Source organism: Pleurodeles waltl, chromosome 1_1, assembly GCF_031143425.1.
Source record: "Pleurodeles waltl isolate 20211129_DDA chromosome 1_1, aPleWal1.hap1.20221129, whole genome shotgun sequence".
NCBI lineage: Eukaryota > Metazoa > Chordata > Amphibia > Caudata > Salamandridae > Pleurodeles > Pleurodeles waltl.
The window spans coordinates 753,035,835-753,049,709 of NC_090436.1; positions in this window are offsets into that span (position 1 = coordinate 753,035,835).

Sequence of the window (13,875 nt, forward strand, 5' to 3'; positions counted from 1 at the left end):
GCATTCTGCCAGAGAGGAAGGATTGGATCCAGTCGAGGGCCTTGTCTCTGAGGCCGGCTTCATGGAGTCTTCTTATCAGGTGTGATGGGAGATGGTGTCGAAAGCTGCCGAGAGGTCAAGTAGGATGAGTGCCGCCATCTCTCCCTTGTCCAGTAGGGAGCAGATGTCGTCTGTTGCCGACAGGAGGGCTGTTTTGGTGTTGTGGTTTGATCTGAATCCGGATTGGGAGATGTCGAGGATGATGTGGTTTTCTAAAAATGTGGTGAGTTGGCTGCTTTTTCAATGACTTTTCCAGGAAATGGAAGTAAGGAGATGGGCCTGAAGTTTTGAGGTTGGTGGGGTTTCTTGAGGAGGGGATTGATCTCGCCGTGTTTCCAGTCATCGGGGAAATTGGCGGCAGCTAGGGAGCAGTTGATGATGAGGTGGAGCTTGGGGGCGATGGTGTCTGCGACTCTGTTTAAGACATGATGGGGCATGGGTCCGTGGGGACCCTGGAGTGTATGGACTTCATCGTTTTCAATGTATCTTTGGTGGGGAGAGGGGTGGAGATATAGGCCAGAGCTGCAGGTGATGGGCTATAATGAGGGAGAGTGCCTTTAACAACCAGTATAGCCCGAAGCAGAAGTGCTTTAGAGCTATGAGAGCAATCTACCCACTGTGGGTAGAAGGCTTTACATTTAAAAGGAAGACATAGAGAGAAAAACATTGGAATATTGGAGCAGAAGGATTATTCCAACCACTATAGTTCCTGAGCCATTCCATTGTTTTAATGGATCTCCCAACAATCCAATGTTCTGATAAGCCTTTCCTATTTTATCAAGAAGATGTTTTGTACCATCGATTCTTGTAGAATGTTAGGGTTAAAGATTTTCTGCCATTCTGAATAAATGAGCAAGGATGTAATTTTGTTTCAGTTCCTCGTTGGAGGTGTGAAACTTTCTTTCATGTCTATCTACATATGTATTATTGACCACCACAGATACAGATAATTAATTTAAGTGTGGTGATTGTAGGGCTCTTTCAGTCCTGCATCTCTGTATCTAAAAAGCTCCAGGAGCATCCATTTTACATGTTTAGCGTTCCATAAACGCTTCAAACTAAGATTAACTAAGGTTAACCAGCTTTTTCCCTTCATTAGGAAGCATCATGATGCATTAGGTATGCCAGGCAATCAAGGAACGCTTTTCATACATATTAATAATGTCACTCTCTGACCTCTGTTGTTAATCAATCTGTGGTGCCAACAGTCAGCAGTTCATCAAATACTTCTAACAGATCAGCCCCTTCCTGCTCCAAACCACACATTTTAATCAAGCGAGTCTGTGTCACCCCTGCTCTCGGGCACCTCCGGCCTTGCTGAATGGGGAGCCCTCGCCCTCTCCGTTATCAGAAACATTATGCACTTGGTTGATTTGAAATGAAGTACTTCTACAGACTTGTATCAACCGGAAAGCAGTGATGTGTCTGCCTTATGTTATGTTTAGAAAGCAAAACTAAGCAAGACAATACAGCATGCGAAATACAAACATTGATGTTAGTACTAATAGAGTTTAATTTTGTCAAACAAAATGAATTGCCTTTGAATTGCTAAACGCCACCATAATCGAATCAAAGTGAAATTAAATGAATTATTCATAATGGAAATATATTAGTCCAATCGATTACGAGAATAATAATTCGTGTTCTCACTTTTGGAGGGGAAAAAGTAATGATGTATTCTTTGTACAGAACGCATGCGTTTCTCTTGCTTTATCTACACTTACAAATTGCATTTGCATTTTGATAAATGAATCCGGGGCATATGGACATTAAAGGAGATAAACCATATTTTCAAAATCAAATATAGCAATTTTATTAAAATGCACAGATAATTATTTCTTAGCTTTAGGAAGATCAATTGGATCCATATTAGCCTCTTGTTGTCTCCCTGTCCCAAAACGAGATAAACACTTTTAGGTATTGAAAGTGGTTTTCAAAGACAAATGCAGGAAAATCACTCTGACGGAGAAATTGATTTCATATCCTTGTTGCTGCACTTCATTTCACTAAGGTCATGATTAATGTTTTACACAGACTCAACTATCCTTTGATCCAACAGAATTTGAGTAACTACTATTTACCTATTCTAGTATGGAAATGTCCAAATCCACTACATGGATTGGCATGTGAACATGCTGCTTAATGTTGGTAACTATGCAATGTTCCTACGACGTCCATTGTTAGCTTCATGTCATCTCCAAAGATGGAAAAAGGAAATTCACAGACCAGTCCAAAAATGCAACATCCTTTGTCAAAAATCTGGCCCTTTCAAATAATACAGCGACAAAGTGAAAAATACAAACAAAGGACCTCGTGTACAAAAGGCTTTTGCGTTCTGAAACTCTGATCTGGTAAATACTAGTGTTTGTGTAAGCGAAAACTATTTCGGGAAATAATTCTGTGACAGCTGTTTTAGTGTAAAAGGTCATTTATTAGGACAGGATTGCATAAGTAACATAACCATTAACTTTTAAACGTAATCGTGACTTTAATAGCGCCCTCCCATTAACATCTCCTCGCTCATCCTTCCCCTTCAAACCCTTATCTCGTTTCCATTCCCCTACGCACTCCCCTTTTCCTTTCATGCCCCATTTGGTTTGTGCGTACCCCCACTCAGAGCCTTCACCTGCTTGTTTATTCCCTGGAAGGGTGGCCAAGCCCGCACCTGACTCACCACCCTCCCCCATCTACTGCTCGCTCACCCCTGCAACCTGCCCTAACTGACAATTACCCTCCCCCCCTTGCTATTCGACTCTAACTTCCGTCTTTCCAATCGCTCTTCTAATTGCCGGGTGGGTGGAAGGCCAAACTCACCGCGCGATAGGAGCGCGGAAAGAGGCCGGTCCCTCCACCCCCAACCCCTTTTATTCCCCACCATTAGACCCACCCCCACTTACCTTTTCCCCAATTCCTGTCCCTCGCCGTCACTTCCTTCCCAAAATGGCCCGCGGGAAGACTAGAGCGCTGCTCCTGCTTCCTGTGGGCCCCTCCATCGGGAAATAATTCAGTGACTGCTGTTTTAGTGTAAAAGGTCATTTATTAGGACAGGATTGCATAAGTAACATAACCATTAACTTTTAAACGTAACCGTAACTTTAATACTGCCCTCCCATTAACATCTCCTCGCTCATCCTTCCCCTTCAAACCCTTATCTCGTTTCCATTCCCCTACGCACTCCCCTTTTCCTTTCATGCCCCATTTGGTTCGTGCGTAGCCCCACTCAGAGCCTTCACCTGCTTGTTTATTCCCTGGAAGGGTGGCCAAGCCCGCATCTGACTCACCACCATCCCCCATCTACTGCCAACCAGCACAAACCCATTTGGCGTTTTGCTGCCCCACCCCCCCAAGGCCACGCTACTGCGACCAGTACTTCTCATTTCTTGTTTGTAATCCACAAATTCTCTCCCCACAACTCCTCAACCAGCAGTCTCAGATCTGTCAGATAGTATGCGTTTCCCAGTGTGGACAGGTGAACACCATCGTCTCTGAATAGTGCTACCTCCTGCTCTGTAATATTCTCATGTTTCAGTACTTTTATCCCCTGAGCCCAGCAAAAAACCCTTATTGCTCTGTTAAGTTTCCTTCGAGCCTGCTCCATGGCTCCATACTTTACTGCCCCTTTCCACACTCTACGTGGAACAAATTCTGTCCACACCAAGCATGTACCATGCAGTTTTTGCTTGAGAATCTCCAAGTCCCTCTGCATGTGTTGCAGTAGCATGAGTCCTGATAATTTCACAAGATCATCCTCTCCCAAATGTATGATTAACAAATCCGGACATCCCCAGTTCAATAAGTTAGCAGTGATGAAAGGAAGCAGGTTACCCCACCGCATTCCGCTCTTTCCCCACCATAGCACCTCGTGCCGCCTGCTGGATAGTCCCAGGGCCCGAACATATATCTGTTTCTCCGCGAACTTCGCTGCCCAGTGGACAAATGAATGGCCGACCAGCCATGTAACCGTCTTGCCCTGCGATGGGCCAAACGCATCTCCTGCAATGGAAAAATAACTGTAACATGTGCTTTTAAAATAACAAACCCCCTCCCTTTCCAAACACCACTACAGCTGTCCCTCCCCACCTTTCAGGGTCTAACGTATCGTTCACAACACCTTGATCGCCAGCGGGCTATCACCCTGATCTTTGCCCAGTCCCAACCCAAATGCGCCGCGGCCGTAGCTGCCCCGATCCTAAACAAATGCGTGCCAAAATCCATGGCCCGGTGGCCCACACGTCCCAACGCCATTCTTAACACTCGTAAAAGCTGAAAACTAGTGAGCTTGGACCCTGATCTGTGCACAAAAACCCCGGCTTCCTTGTTTGACATACATGAGGATTGAAACTTGCTCCATTCCGTAACTGGGCAGGCCAATACGTTGCCCCCTTTCTCTAACCATACCCACTTTCCCTTGCCTAGCTGATCGGTTTTCGATCGTCTAAGCCAGATCCCCAATCGATCGCCGTGCACACACACCTCCCTGTATCGTATCCCAACGGCTGCCCCAACAGCCAACAATTCTGACACTCTAAAAGCTCCAAAAAACATCCACACCATGCATAAGCGGAAAAGTGCTAGCTCGTATTCGTCTGCGCAACAAACCGGCAGTACGTGTAACAACTCTAGTAACAAATCAAAATCAATGGGTTCCCTGGCCGTTCTACCCTCTACCGCTCTGATTCTGCTCCAACCTTTTAACATTCTTCCCAACAGATCGTTTCTTGCTGGGTTCTGATCAAAAAACAATTTCCCATAAAAGGATACACCCGCCAGTTTACCCCCGATAGTGGCCGCTGATAAACCTCTCTGAATCATGCACAGCACAAAACCCAACGTCGGATTCTCTAGCTGTTTGTCACTCTGTCCCCAAAAATTTCCTGCAAACCGCTCAAAAAACTGAAAATCCAACCAGGCCAGCCGGTAACTTCGCCGAGTGGATTCCGCTAAAGACATCTCCACCAGCCCCATGATCATCATGCCCCCCATTCCCAAATGTCTGCCGGGACCGCTGTCTTGGTCTGTTCTGCTCCTGGCGCCAGGTTGCGGAAACACTGCCACTGTGAACGAGACAGGGAATCCGCAATCTCGTTGAAAACTCCTGGTATATGGACAGCTTTAAAGATCACATTCAGAGATAAGCACTGCAACATGAATCAGCGCAACAAGCGCAAAACCCTCAAATCCCTCGCTTTCTGTCTGTTCACTAGCTCCACGACAGCCATGTTGTCGATTCTGAATAAGACTGTCCTATTTGCTAACTCGTGTCCCCATACTGCCATGGCCACCAGAAGGGGAAAAAATTCCAGAAAAGCAATGCTCCTCCCTTGTTGTAACCAAAGTGCTGGCCACGCCTCTGCGCACCATCTGCCATCCCAGAAAATCCCAAAACCATGCGCTCCTGCCGCATCTGAAAATATCTGCACCTGCCATACTGTCTCTTCCTCACAGAACACATGGATACCCCATTGAATTGTTTCAGAAATGTTTCCCACACCCTAACATCTTCTCTGAGTCCCATTGACACTCTTATTCTGTGGTGTGGCAAAACTGCGCCTGACATGGACAACCCTAGTCGCCTGCAAAAGGCCCTCCCCCCCCTAACTGCCCTACAAGCAAAGTTAAGGTACCCCAACAGCTTCTGGGCTGTTCGCAAATCGATTTTTTGTGCCTCCTTCACCGTGACCAAGAAAACCAGAATCTCCGTTACTTTCTGTGCCGGTAATCTGGCCGTCATTGTACTGGAGTCTAACTCAATACCCAGAAAGGTGAGAACCGATGAGGGGCCTTCGGTCTTTTTGGGTGCCAACGGCACTCCCATCTGCTGTGCCATGTCCTGAAACTGTTCCAGAGCCGTCCGGCACTCCCCGGAATCCTTCCTTCCTACAAAAAGGAAGTCAGCCAAGTAATGGGTCACTGCATAATGCCCACTGCTCTTGACAAAGACCCACTGCATGAAGGTGCTAAAGTTTTCGAACAAGGCGCATGAAATCGCGCAACCCATGGGCAGGACCCTGTCCACATAGATTGCTCGTTCAAACTGCATCCCCAGTAAATCAAAATCCCCTGGGTGTATCGGCAATGACCTGAAAGCTGATTGTATATCGCATTTCGCCAGTTCTGCCCCATGGCCACACGCCCTGACCAATTTTATAGCATCGTCCACAGATGCATACACCACTCTGGTGTCTTCCGCTGCAATGAAATCATTAACAGATGTGCCCTCTGGCCATGAGAGGTGATGTATCAACCTGAATTCACCCGGGGCCTTCTTCGACACGACTCCCAATGGGGATATCATCAAATTCTGACTTGGCCACTCATAAAATGGGCCCGCAATTCTGCCCAATGACAGTTCCTTGTCCAGCTTTTTCTTTACCACCTGTGGTAGTTCCTTTGCGGACCGCAAATTGTCTGCCCAGCGTCTCACCCGTGGGCCTTGGTAGTTGACCCTGAAACCTTCCTGAAAACCTTCTGCTAACTTAAAAGCAGCTGCCCTATCCGTGTAAATACTCAGCCATGGTAAGATAAAGTCTAACCTAACTGGCGTAGGCCCCCTTTGGAGCAGGAGTGCCCTTTGACCCTCTGCCTTTTGCCGCCCTCCATTGTTCGGAGGGACTGGAGAGTGAAAAGCATTGTGTGACCGGGTGACGGCCCCCGCACTTGGAGCAGTCATGTTTAAATTTACAAGGATGTCTGGAGCAGATACCCTTGTTGAAATTCCAACACGCTCCTGCCGTGTTAAGTGTTGTTCTTTGTCCCATGCCCGCCCCCCCGTGGCCGGACGTGCCTGAAATGGCTTATAGGCCACTGGTAACCCACTGGCCGTATGTGTCGATGCTGCGGATTGTGATGATGCCATCCACTGCATCCATAATTCTCGGTCTACATCCCCCCATGGCTTATCTGGGTTAATGCTCACCCGAGCTCTGAACTCCTCGTCGTAACTCAACAAGGCAAAAACCCCAAAATGCATCTGTGCTTTCCTAATGATGTCCATGTATTTAAATAGCGCCATAGCCCTGTCAGGGTATTTCTCACAATAAATGCTTGCAAAAATTAAAAACGCTGATGTCCAATTGTCCATATTAATTGGCACCCTCGGCCTACGGGCCAACTCCCACTCCTCTTCCTTGAACCCTTCTTTGGCTTGTATGTCCCTATGTAAAGGTTTAAAAACATCTACATACTCGTGTCTCCATATTCTGGCCTTTGTTTTCTCTGCTACGTGTGAGCCCAATGGCATAGCCAGACCCATATAGGGTAGCCTCTTCTTGTGTTCTCCCCCTTCCTTCTCCTCTGTGCCTGACTTCTCTCCTGCTATCTTGTCCCCGCCCTCGCCCTCAGTTGTAGCTCTGGCTTTCAGCTCTGTGCCTTTTTCCCCGCCCTGCTGATCTTTACCTGTTAGTGTGTCAAACATCGAACCTTCCCATACCCCAGCAGACTTGTAAATTGGACTGTCATCCCCTTTAGCACTGTCCCCCCAAACCGACCACCATTGCCCTTTACCTCTTCCTTGTGTAGCCACAGGCCGTGAAACCTTCCTGGCCCCTCGGCCCCGTGCTTGGTCTTGCCTTCTTTCATGTGGACCACTGTTGTTGTCCCGGTCCTGAAAAATAGAAGCGGAGAGAGGGGTTGCGCCGCTCCTGCATCCTCTTCCCCTCCCCCTTGTGCTGTGTACCTCTGTTTCCCTGATCTCCCCCTCTTCCCATTCTTCCAGATCCTCTTCATAGTCAAGTTTCAGCACATCCTCTTCGCACCCATCCATCCGTTTTTCAACACATCCACTCATCATCATGTAGTTATTAGACGTCATCGTTACCCACATGGCATCCGCCATCTCTGTGTTGTCCCCGATCCTGCGGAGTAGAGAAGGCCGCCGGAGACCCCTCTAGCGCTTCTGACCAACGTGCTGGGGCCGTGTTGCGCCCCGTTGGTATCGCCTTCTTTCTGCCAAACTCTTGCGTTGGTATTGACCTTCCGCGCGCTGCATGGCTGTATGCGCCACTGGCTCCCATCGCGCTGCCTAAACCACTGTCCTCCCTGACTTCCTGTCCCCTTCCGCTTGGGACCCATACCCAGATGCCCCTTCCGCCGTCTTGCGGCATGCTTCCTATGTTGCCTGTACTGTCTGCTGGTCTCTTCAGCTGCCGGCCGTATGGCACGGACATGTCCTGCTCCATGCACAATTGGGCCCACCTATCCTCCGTCTCTGCTACTATGCGGCGTTGTTCCCTGATCCTGGCCTCCAGGTCCCAAGCCTCACCTGAATCTAGCCTGGCTGTCCAGGGGCCGGGGGACACGGCCTCCCCGCCTGCCCCACGGGCCTCCTTGGGCTGCCCTTTATTGTGCTTGCCCTTGCCCTGCCCGCCTGTCTGTCTGGGCCCTTTGCCTTTCTTTTTGGCGTTATTGTTGGTCCCAGCCAGGTTGGCCCCGCCCTTGGGTAAAGACAGGTCCATGGGCGTAGTTTCTATGATGGGGGCGGGGATTTCCTGCACTAACGTTTCTTGCTCGGGGGCCCCGTCCCACACGCTATGGTATTGAGATAACTCAACCTCCCCTGCCTGCTGAACTGGCGCTGTACCATCTTCCGAGGGGCCTGGTTCAGCCGCGGGCCCTCCCCGTCTCCCAATTGGCTGGTGGGGGAGGTTGCGCAAAGGCGTCCCTCCGCCGCTTTTTTGTGCTTTTTGGCCCTCTCCGGGGATGTGCATGCGGCTACCGTCGCAGCTACTTGGCTGGACACGGTGCGCACCGGTCGTACCATCCCCACCCAGGCCTGTTCCAGGACCCTAGGCCTGAGGAGGTCAGCCCGCCCGCCTCGCCAAGAATGCGGAGCGCAGCTTGTACCGCCTCCGCGTCGTGGCTGGTTGCCATGGCGCCGGGGCGGAGGTCCTTCCTAACCTTGCCTGATTGTACCCCTCTACTGCGGGCCACCAAGGGTGGGTTGAGGAAGGCTACCCTGACGCCACCCGGGGTCCTGACGGGGGGCCTGGCCAGAGGGGGTCCTGTTAGTGCGCTAGTTTTGCATTGTGTAATTGCCTCCCTGCACAAAATTGTATATATAACATTTTTTTTTTTTGGGGGGGGTTGGGGGGCAACATGTACTGTCCCTAAATCGCTTAATTGGGCCCTATGGGCCGGTGGCGGGGGCCCCAGACACCGTAATGTGTGAGCTCCCTCACCTAGTTATTTGTAGTTAACCAGCCTTGCCTATAATGTATTAATCTAATTTAATCTTCAATATATATATATATATATATAATTATTTTTTTAATGGGCCCCCGCGGTCGGAGCCAGTAAAATCTGATCCGCCGCTAAGTAATATAATGCCGGGCCTACAGAAAGGCCTGCTGGCGGGCCCCCAGGGGGCCGCAGTGGCTTAAACCAGCCACCTGTTACCGCAGCCACGGAGCCGCGAGTGCGGCCCGGCCGGAACGCAAACACGTGGTCTTGTGTCTGGAAAAGGGGGAGCTGCCGCTTGAAAAGAGCGTATGGCCGCCCCCAGTAAATGTGAAGGGGGCCACGCGGGCTAAAAGCGTGCCCGACACCAACTGAATACAGAAAAAGGCAGAAGCCCGTAGACCCCGTCCCCGCCCTGGGCCCCACCCTACCTGAACCACAAAAAACTCCTGCAGCGAAATCCCCAGGGACCAGCCAACTCCAAACTCACTGCGCGATGGGAGCGCGGAAAGAGGCCGGTCCCTCCACCTCCAACCCCTTTTATTCCCACCCGTTTGACCCACCCCCACCTACCTTTTCCCCAATCCCTGTCCCTCGCCGTCACTTCCTTCCCGAAATGGCCCGCGGGAAGACTAGAGTGTTGCTCCTGCTTCCCGTGGGCCCCTCCATCGGGAAATAATTCAGTGACAGCTGTTTTAGTGTAAAAGGTCATTTATTAGGACAGGATTGCATAAGTAATATAACCATTAACTTTTAAACGTAACCGTAACTTTAATAACGCCCTCCCATTAACATCTCCTCGCTCAACCTTCCCCTTCAAACCCTTATCTCGTTTCCATTCCCTTACGCACTCCCCTTTTCCTTTCATGCCCCATTTGGTTCGTGCGTAGCCCCACTCAGAGCCTTCACCTGCTTGTTTATTCCCTGGAAGGGTGGCCAAGCACGCATCTGACTCACCACCCTCCCCCATCTACTGCGAACCAGCACAAACCCATTTGGCGTTTTGCTGCCCCACCCCCCCTCCATTTCAAATGTATCAAACCCATTTAGCATTTTAGAAAAGGTTTTCCTAGTTGCAAAATGGGTTTTGAAATTATTTAAGAACCATTCTTTTGAAAAAACAGCTTTTTTTTTTTTAAATGCAGTCCTGTTTCCTTTAAAAAACAAGCATTTTCAATGCAAAGTGTCTCCCATTTGCTCGAGTTAGAGCTAATAGCGTTGTAAAGAAAAAGGAAACGCAGCGCGATTGCACTATGTAAAATGCAGCATGATCGCACTGCGTGGAAAATAAACAGATAAAGTAGTCTGGACCCCCTTCTGAGGAAATGGAGCCTTGTATGTTTTTAGTACTTTACCAGTGCTGTGTAGGTGGGCTAAGCACCGGAAAAGGCATGATGTATGCATGCCTTTCACAAATGAAAGCAAGCGAATTTTAAAAGGCTGATGTGACATGGGTGTGGTTTGAAGCACAAAGAGAGATTACAGAATCGACGGAGCGCTTTGCGCTCGCCCATAAAAATGGGCTGTATTATCTCAACTCAATCAGAGACATGGTGAATGTGCTGTCACTGTGCTTTTAATTTGTTAAAAGACTAAAGGAACAAACAATCCTAAAACAAAAACAAGAAATACGAGGAGAAAATAATCCACAATTAATCAAATTCTCTGTATTACAAGTCCTCCCTCAACTTCCAAGATAAAAAATTGTCTCAGGAAGATCTGCGTATGCCCATATACTCTGTTACGTTACGATCTGCCCTGTGACCTTCTGGTGGACACAACACTCCCCTTTGGACACTGTGCGTACGTAACGCTTCAGTAGGACCCCCTCTGCAGTACGACATCCTGACCAACCGTAACTCTCGGTACTAATGGGAAACTTCTCTTGTCTCTTTACAATCTTAGCCATGTTTCACCATCGACCGCCAACCATTAATGCATTGCCATTTATTTTCTTCACTCTCACAGGATCACTAAAACCAGCTTCCCCTTTTCTTACAAAAGTACTGTATTTTATACGTACTAAGGGGCACATTTATACTCTGCCTGCGCCAAATTTGCGTCAAAATGGAAACACTTCACCATATTTATACTTTGACGCCCAACCCCGTGAAAGCCAAACTTCTGCTGTGTGCGTAATTTTCTGGATGCGTGAAACTGCCTTGCGTTAATGACATGCATGGTACGCGTTCCCATCCAAAAAATGACTTAAACACCTGTGCGCCATATTTATCCTACTGCGCAAAAATCCAGCACGGCTGGGAGGCAGAGGCGGAAAATGACGCACAGCCCGATTTGCATAAAAAATTAACGCCTGGGTCAGGCAAGCGTTAAAAAGGGACAAACACACCACTTCTTAAGGAAAACATACAGAAGCAACAGCAGAGCTCCAAAAGGAAGACATGGTGGTGCTATTCATCCAGCATGCAGGAAGACGCAGAGCACAGGACCAACACCAGCAGCTTCCACGACACCAGTAGGGACCCCAAAGGCAACACAGAAGGCAGGAGAGGATATTCAGGATCAGGACAACCCTTCAGGGACTCAGGCAACAAGACATCATCCAGAGGTACAGACTCAACTGGCAAGCCATTCAGCAGCTGCTGCGCCACATTGAGCCACAGTTCGTACCCAGCTTGCAGACACCCCACATCATTCCACCAGAGACCAAGCTGCTAGCTGTCCGACACATGTTGGCAAGTGACTTGTTTCAAACCACTGGTGCCCTGGTTGCCGGGATCTCACAACCCTCATTCTCTGCCTTTCTACCCAGGGTATTGGATGCAATCATCTCCCTCACATCCCGCCACATCAGCTTCCCAACAAACAGCAGAAGCAGCAGGAGACCAAACAGGGCTTCTACCAAATCAACAGCTTCCCACATGTGCTTGGTGCCATTGACTGCACAAATGTACGGATTGTGCCACCTGCTGCAACTGAACATCTATACCACAACAGGAAGCATACACACTCCATCAATGTGCAGGCCATTGTCGATCACTGGGGTTTGATCACCAACATTGTGGCAAAGTATCCTGGGAGTGTACATGATTCATTCATCTTCCGCCACTGCACCATCAATCAACATTTCCAGGATGGACGATATTGCAATGGCCTACTTGTTGGTGAGTGCAGAAACCTACCTATATACACACAACAACCCTGTAGGACACACAACACATATACCACTACATTGACACGTGGCCAGGAAGACACTGAGGTTGTCACACTGCTAGTCATGTGTGATATCCTTACCCAATGGGATACACATCTATAGACAAATGACAAATGCAAATAACAACAGATGCCAATCCAGAGCCACAAGGGACCAATTTAAAACCACATCGTGACAATTTACTGCCAGTAAAACTTGGAGGGTTAATCTTACAATATCACAACAATAACACTCAATCACACACCCTTCCAAACAATGGCCCTCATTACAACCCTGGCGGATGGTGGTAAAGCAGCGGTAATACCGCCAACAGGCTGTCGGAAAAAAAAAATGGAATCACGACCATGGCGGAAACCGCCAACATAGACAGCCACTTTAACACTCCGACCGCCACGGCTGTAGAAACAAAAACTGCTGCGGTAACCGCCAATAGACAGGCGGAACACAAGGTTTCGCCCACTGTATTACAAGAGGCCTATCTGCCACCTTTTCCGGGGCGGAACCAACACTATCAAAAGCACGGCGGAAACAGTACACAGAAGGGAAACCACTCACCTCTCGACACCCAACGAGGAACCAGGATGCCATGGAGCTCGAGTTACACGTACTGCCCATGCTGATCTTTCTCCTGCTCTATCAGGAGCAGGACAGACACGGTCGATGACCATGGTGAGTACTGCACCTACAACACAGGGGAGGGGGGGGAGAGAGTGACACACACACGCAACACGCAATATCCCCACCCTAACCCACAACAACATACACACAAATACATGCAGCAACATTACATATACACCACCCCCCACCCCCTGGAAGAACGCAAGGACAATATTAAACGATTGAAACAATTGTATTCATGAAAAATCAGATAGTGAAAGTTCAAAAATCAGCATATACAAATATGTACACCAACTACACAAGTTCATATAGTGTACCAATCATTGTCTATGGACCAGTGGTCCCAAAATGCATGGACAAAGCCCACACAAGATACCTGACTCGAAACAGAGAGAATACTGGAGGGGCATCAGATCGAAAATAAACAGGCACTTCAGGGGAAGAGTGAGGGGGGGCACCTCAGCCGGATAAGCGCACAACACCACTGCTCCTCGAGGAGGCTCCATGGCCATTGCTGTATCCTGGGGAGTGCAAAGCCACAGTCTCTCAAGTCTTTCCAGTGGGTGGTTTGCCCACTGCTTTATCCTGGGGAGTGCAAAGCCACAGTCTCTCAAGTATTTCCAGTGGGTGGTTTGCCCACTGCTTTATCCCGGGGACTGCAAAGCCACAATCTCTCAAGTCTTTCCAGTGGGTGGTTTGCCCACTGCTTTATCCTGGGAAGTGCAAAGCCACAGTCTCTCAAGTGGATAACAGTCTCCACTGGTTCTGGAGGGGGCCTTGTGCCCAGAGTGCTTCATCATGCCAAGGGCTGAGGTAGTGGATGTGAGTTTCCACTGGTTCTGGAGGGGGCCTTGTGCCCAGAGTGCTTC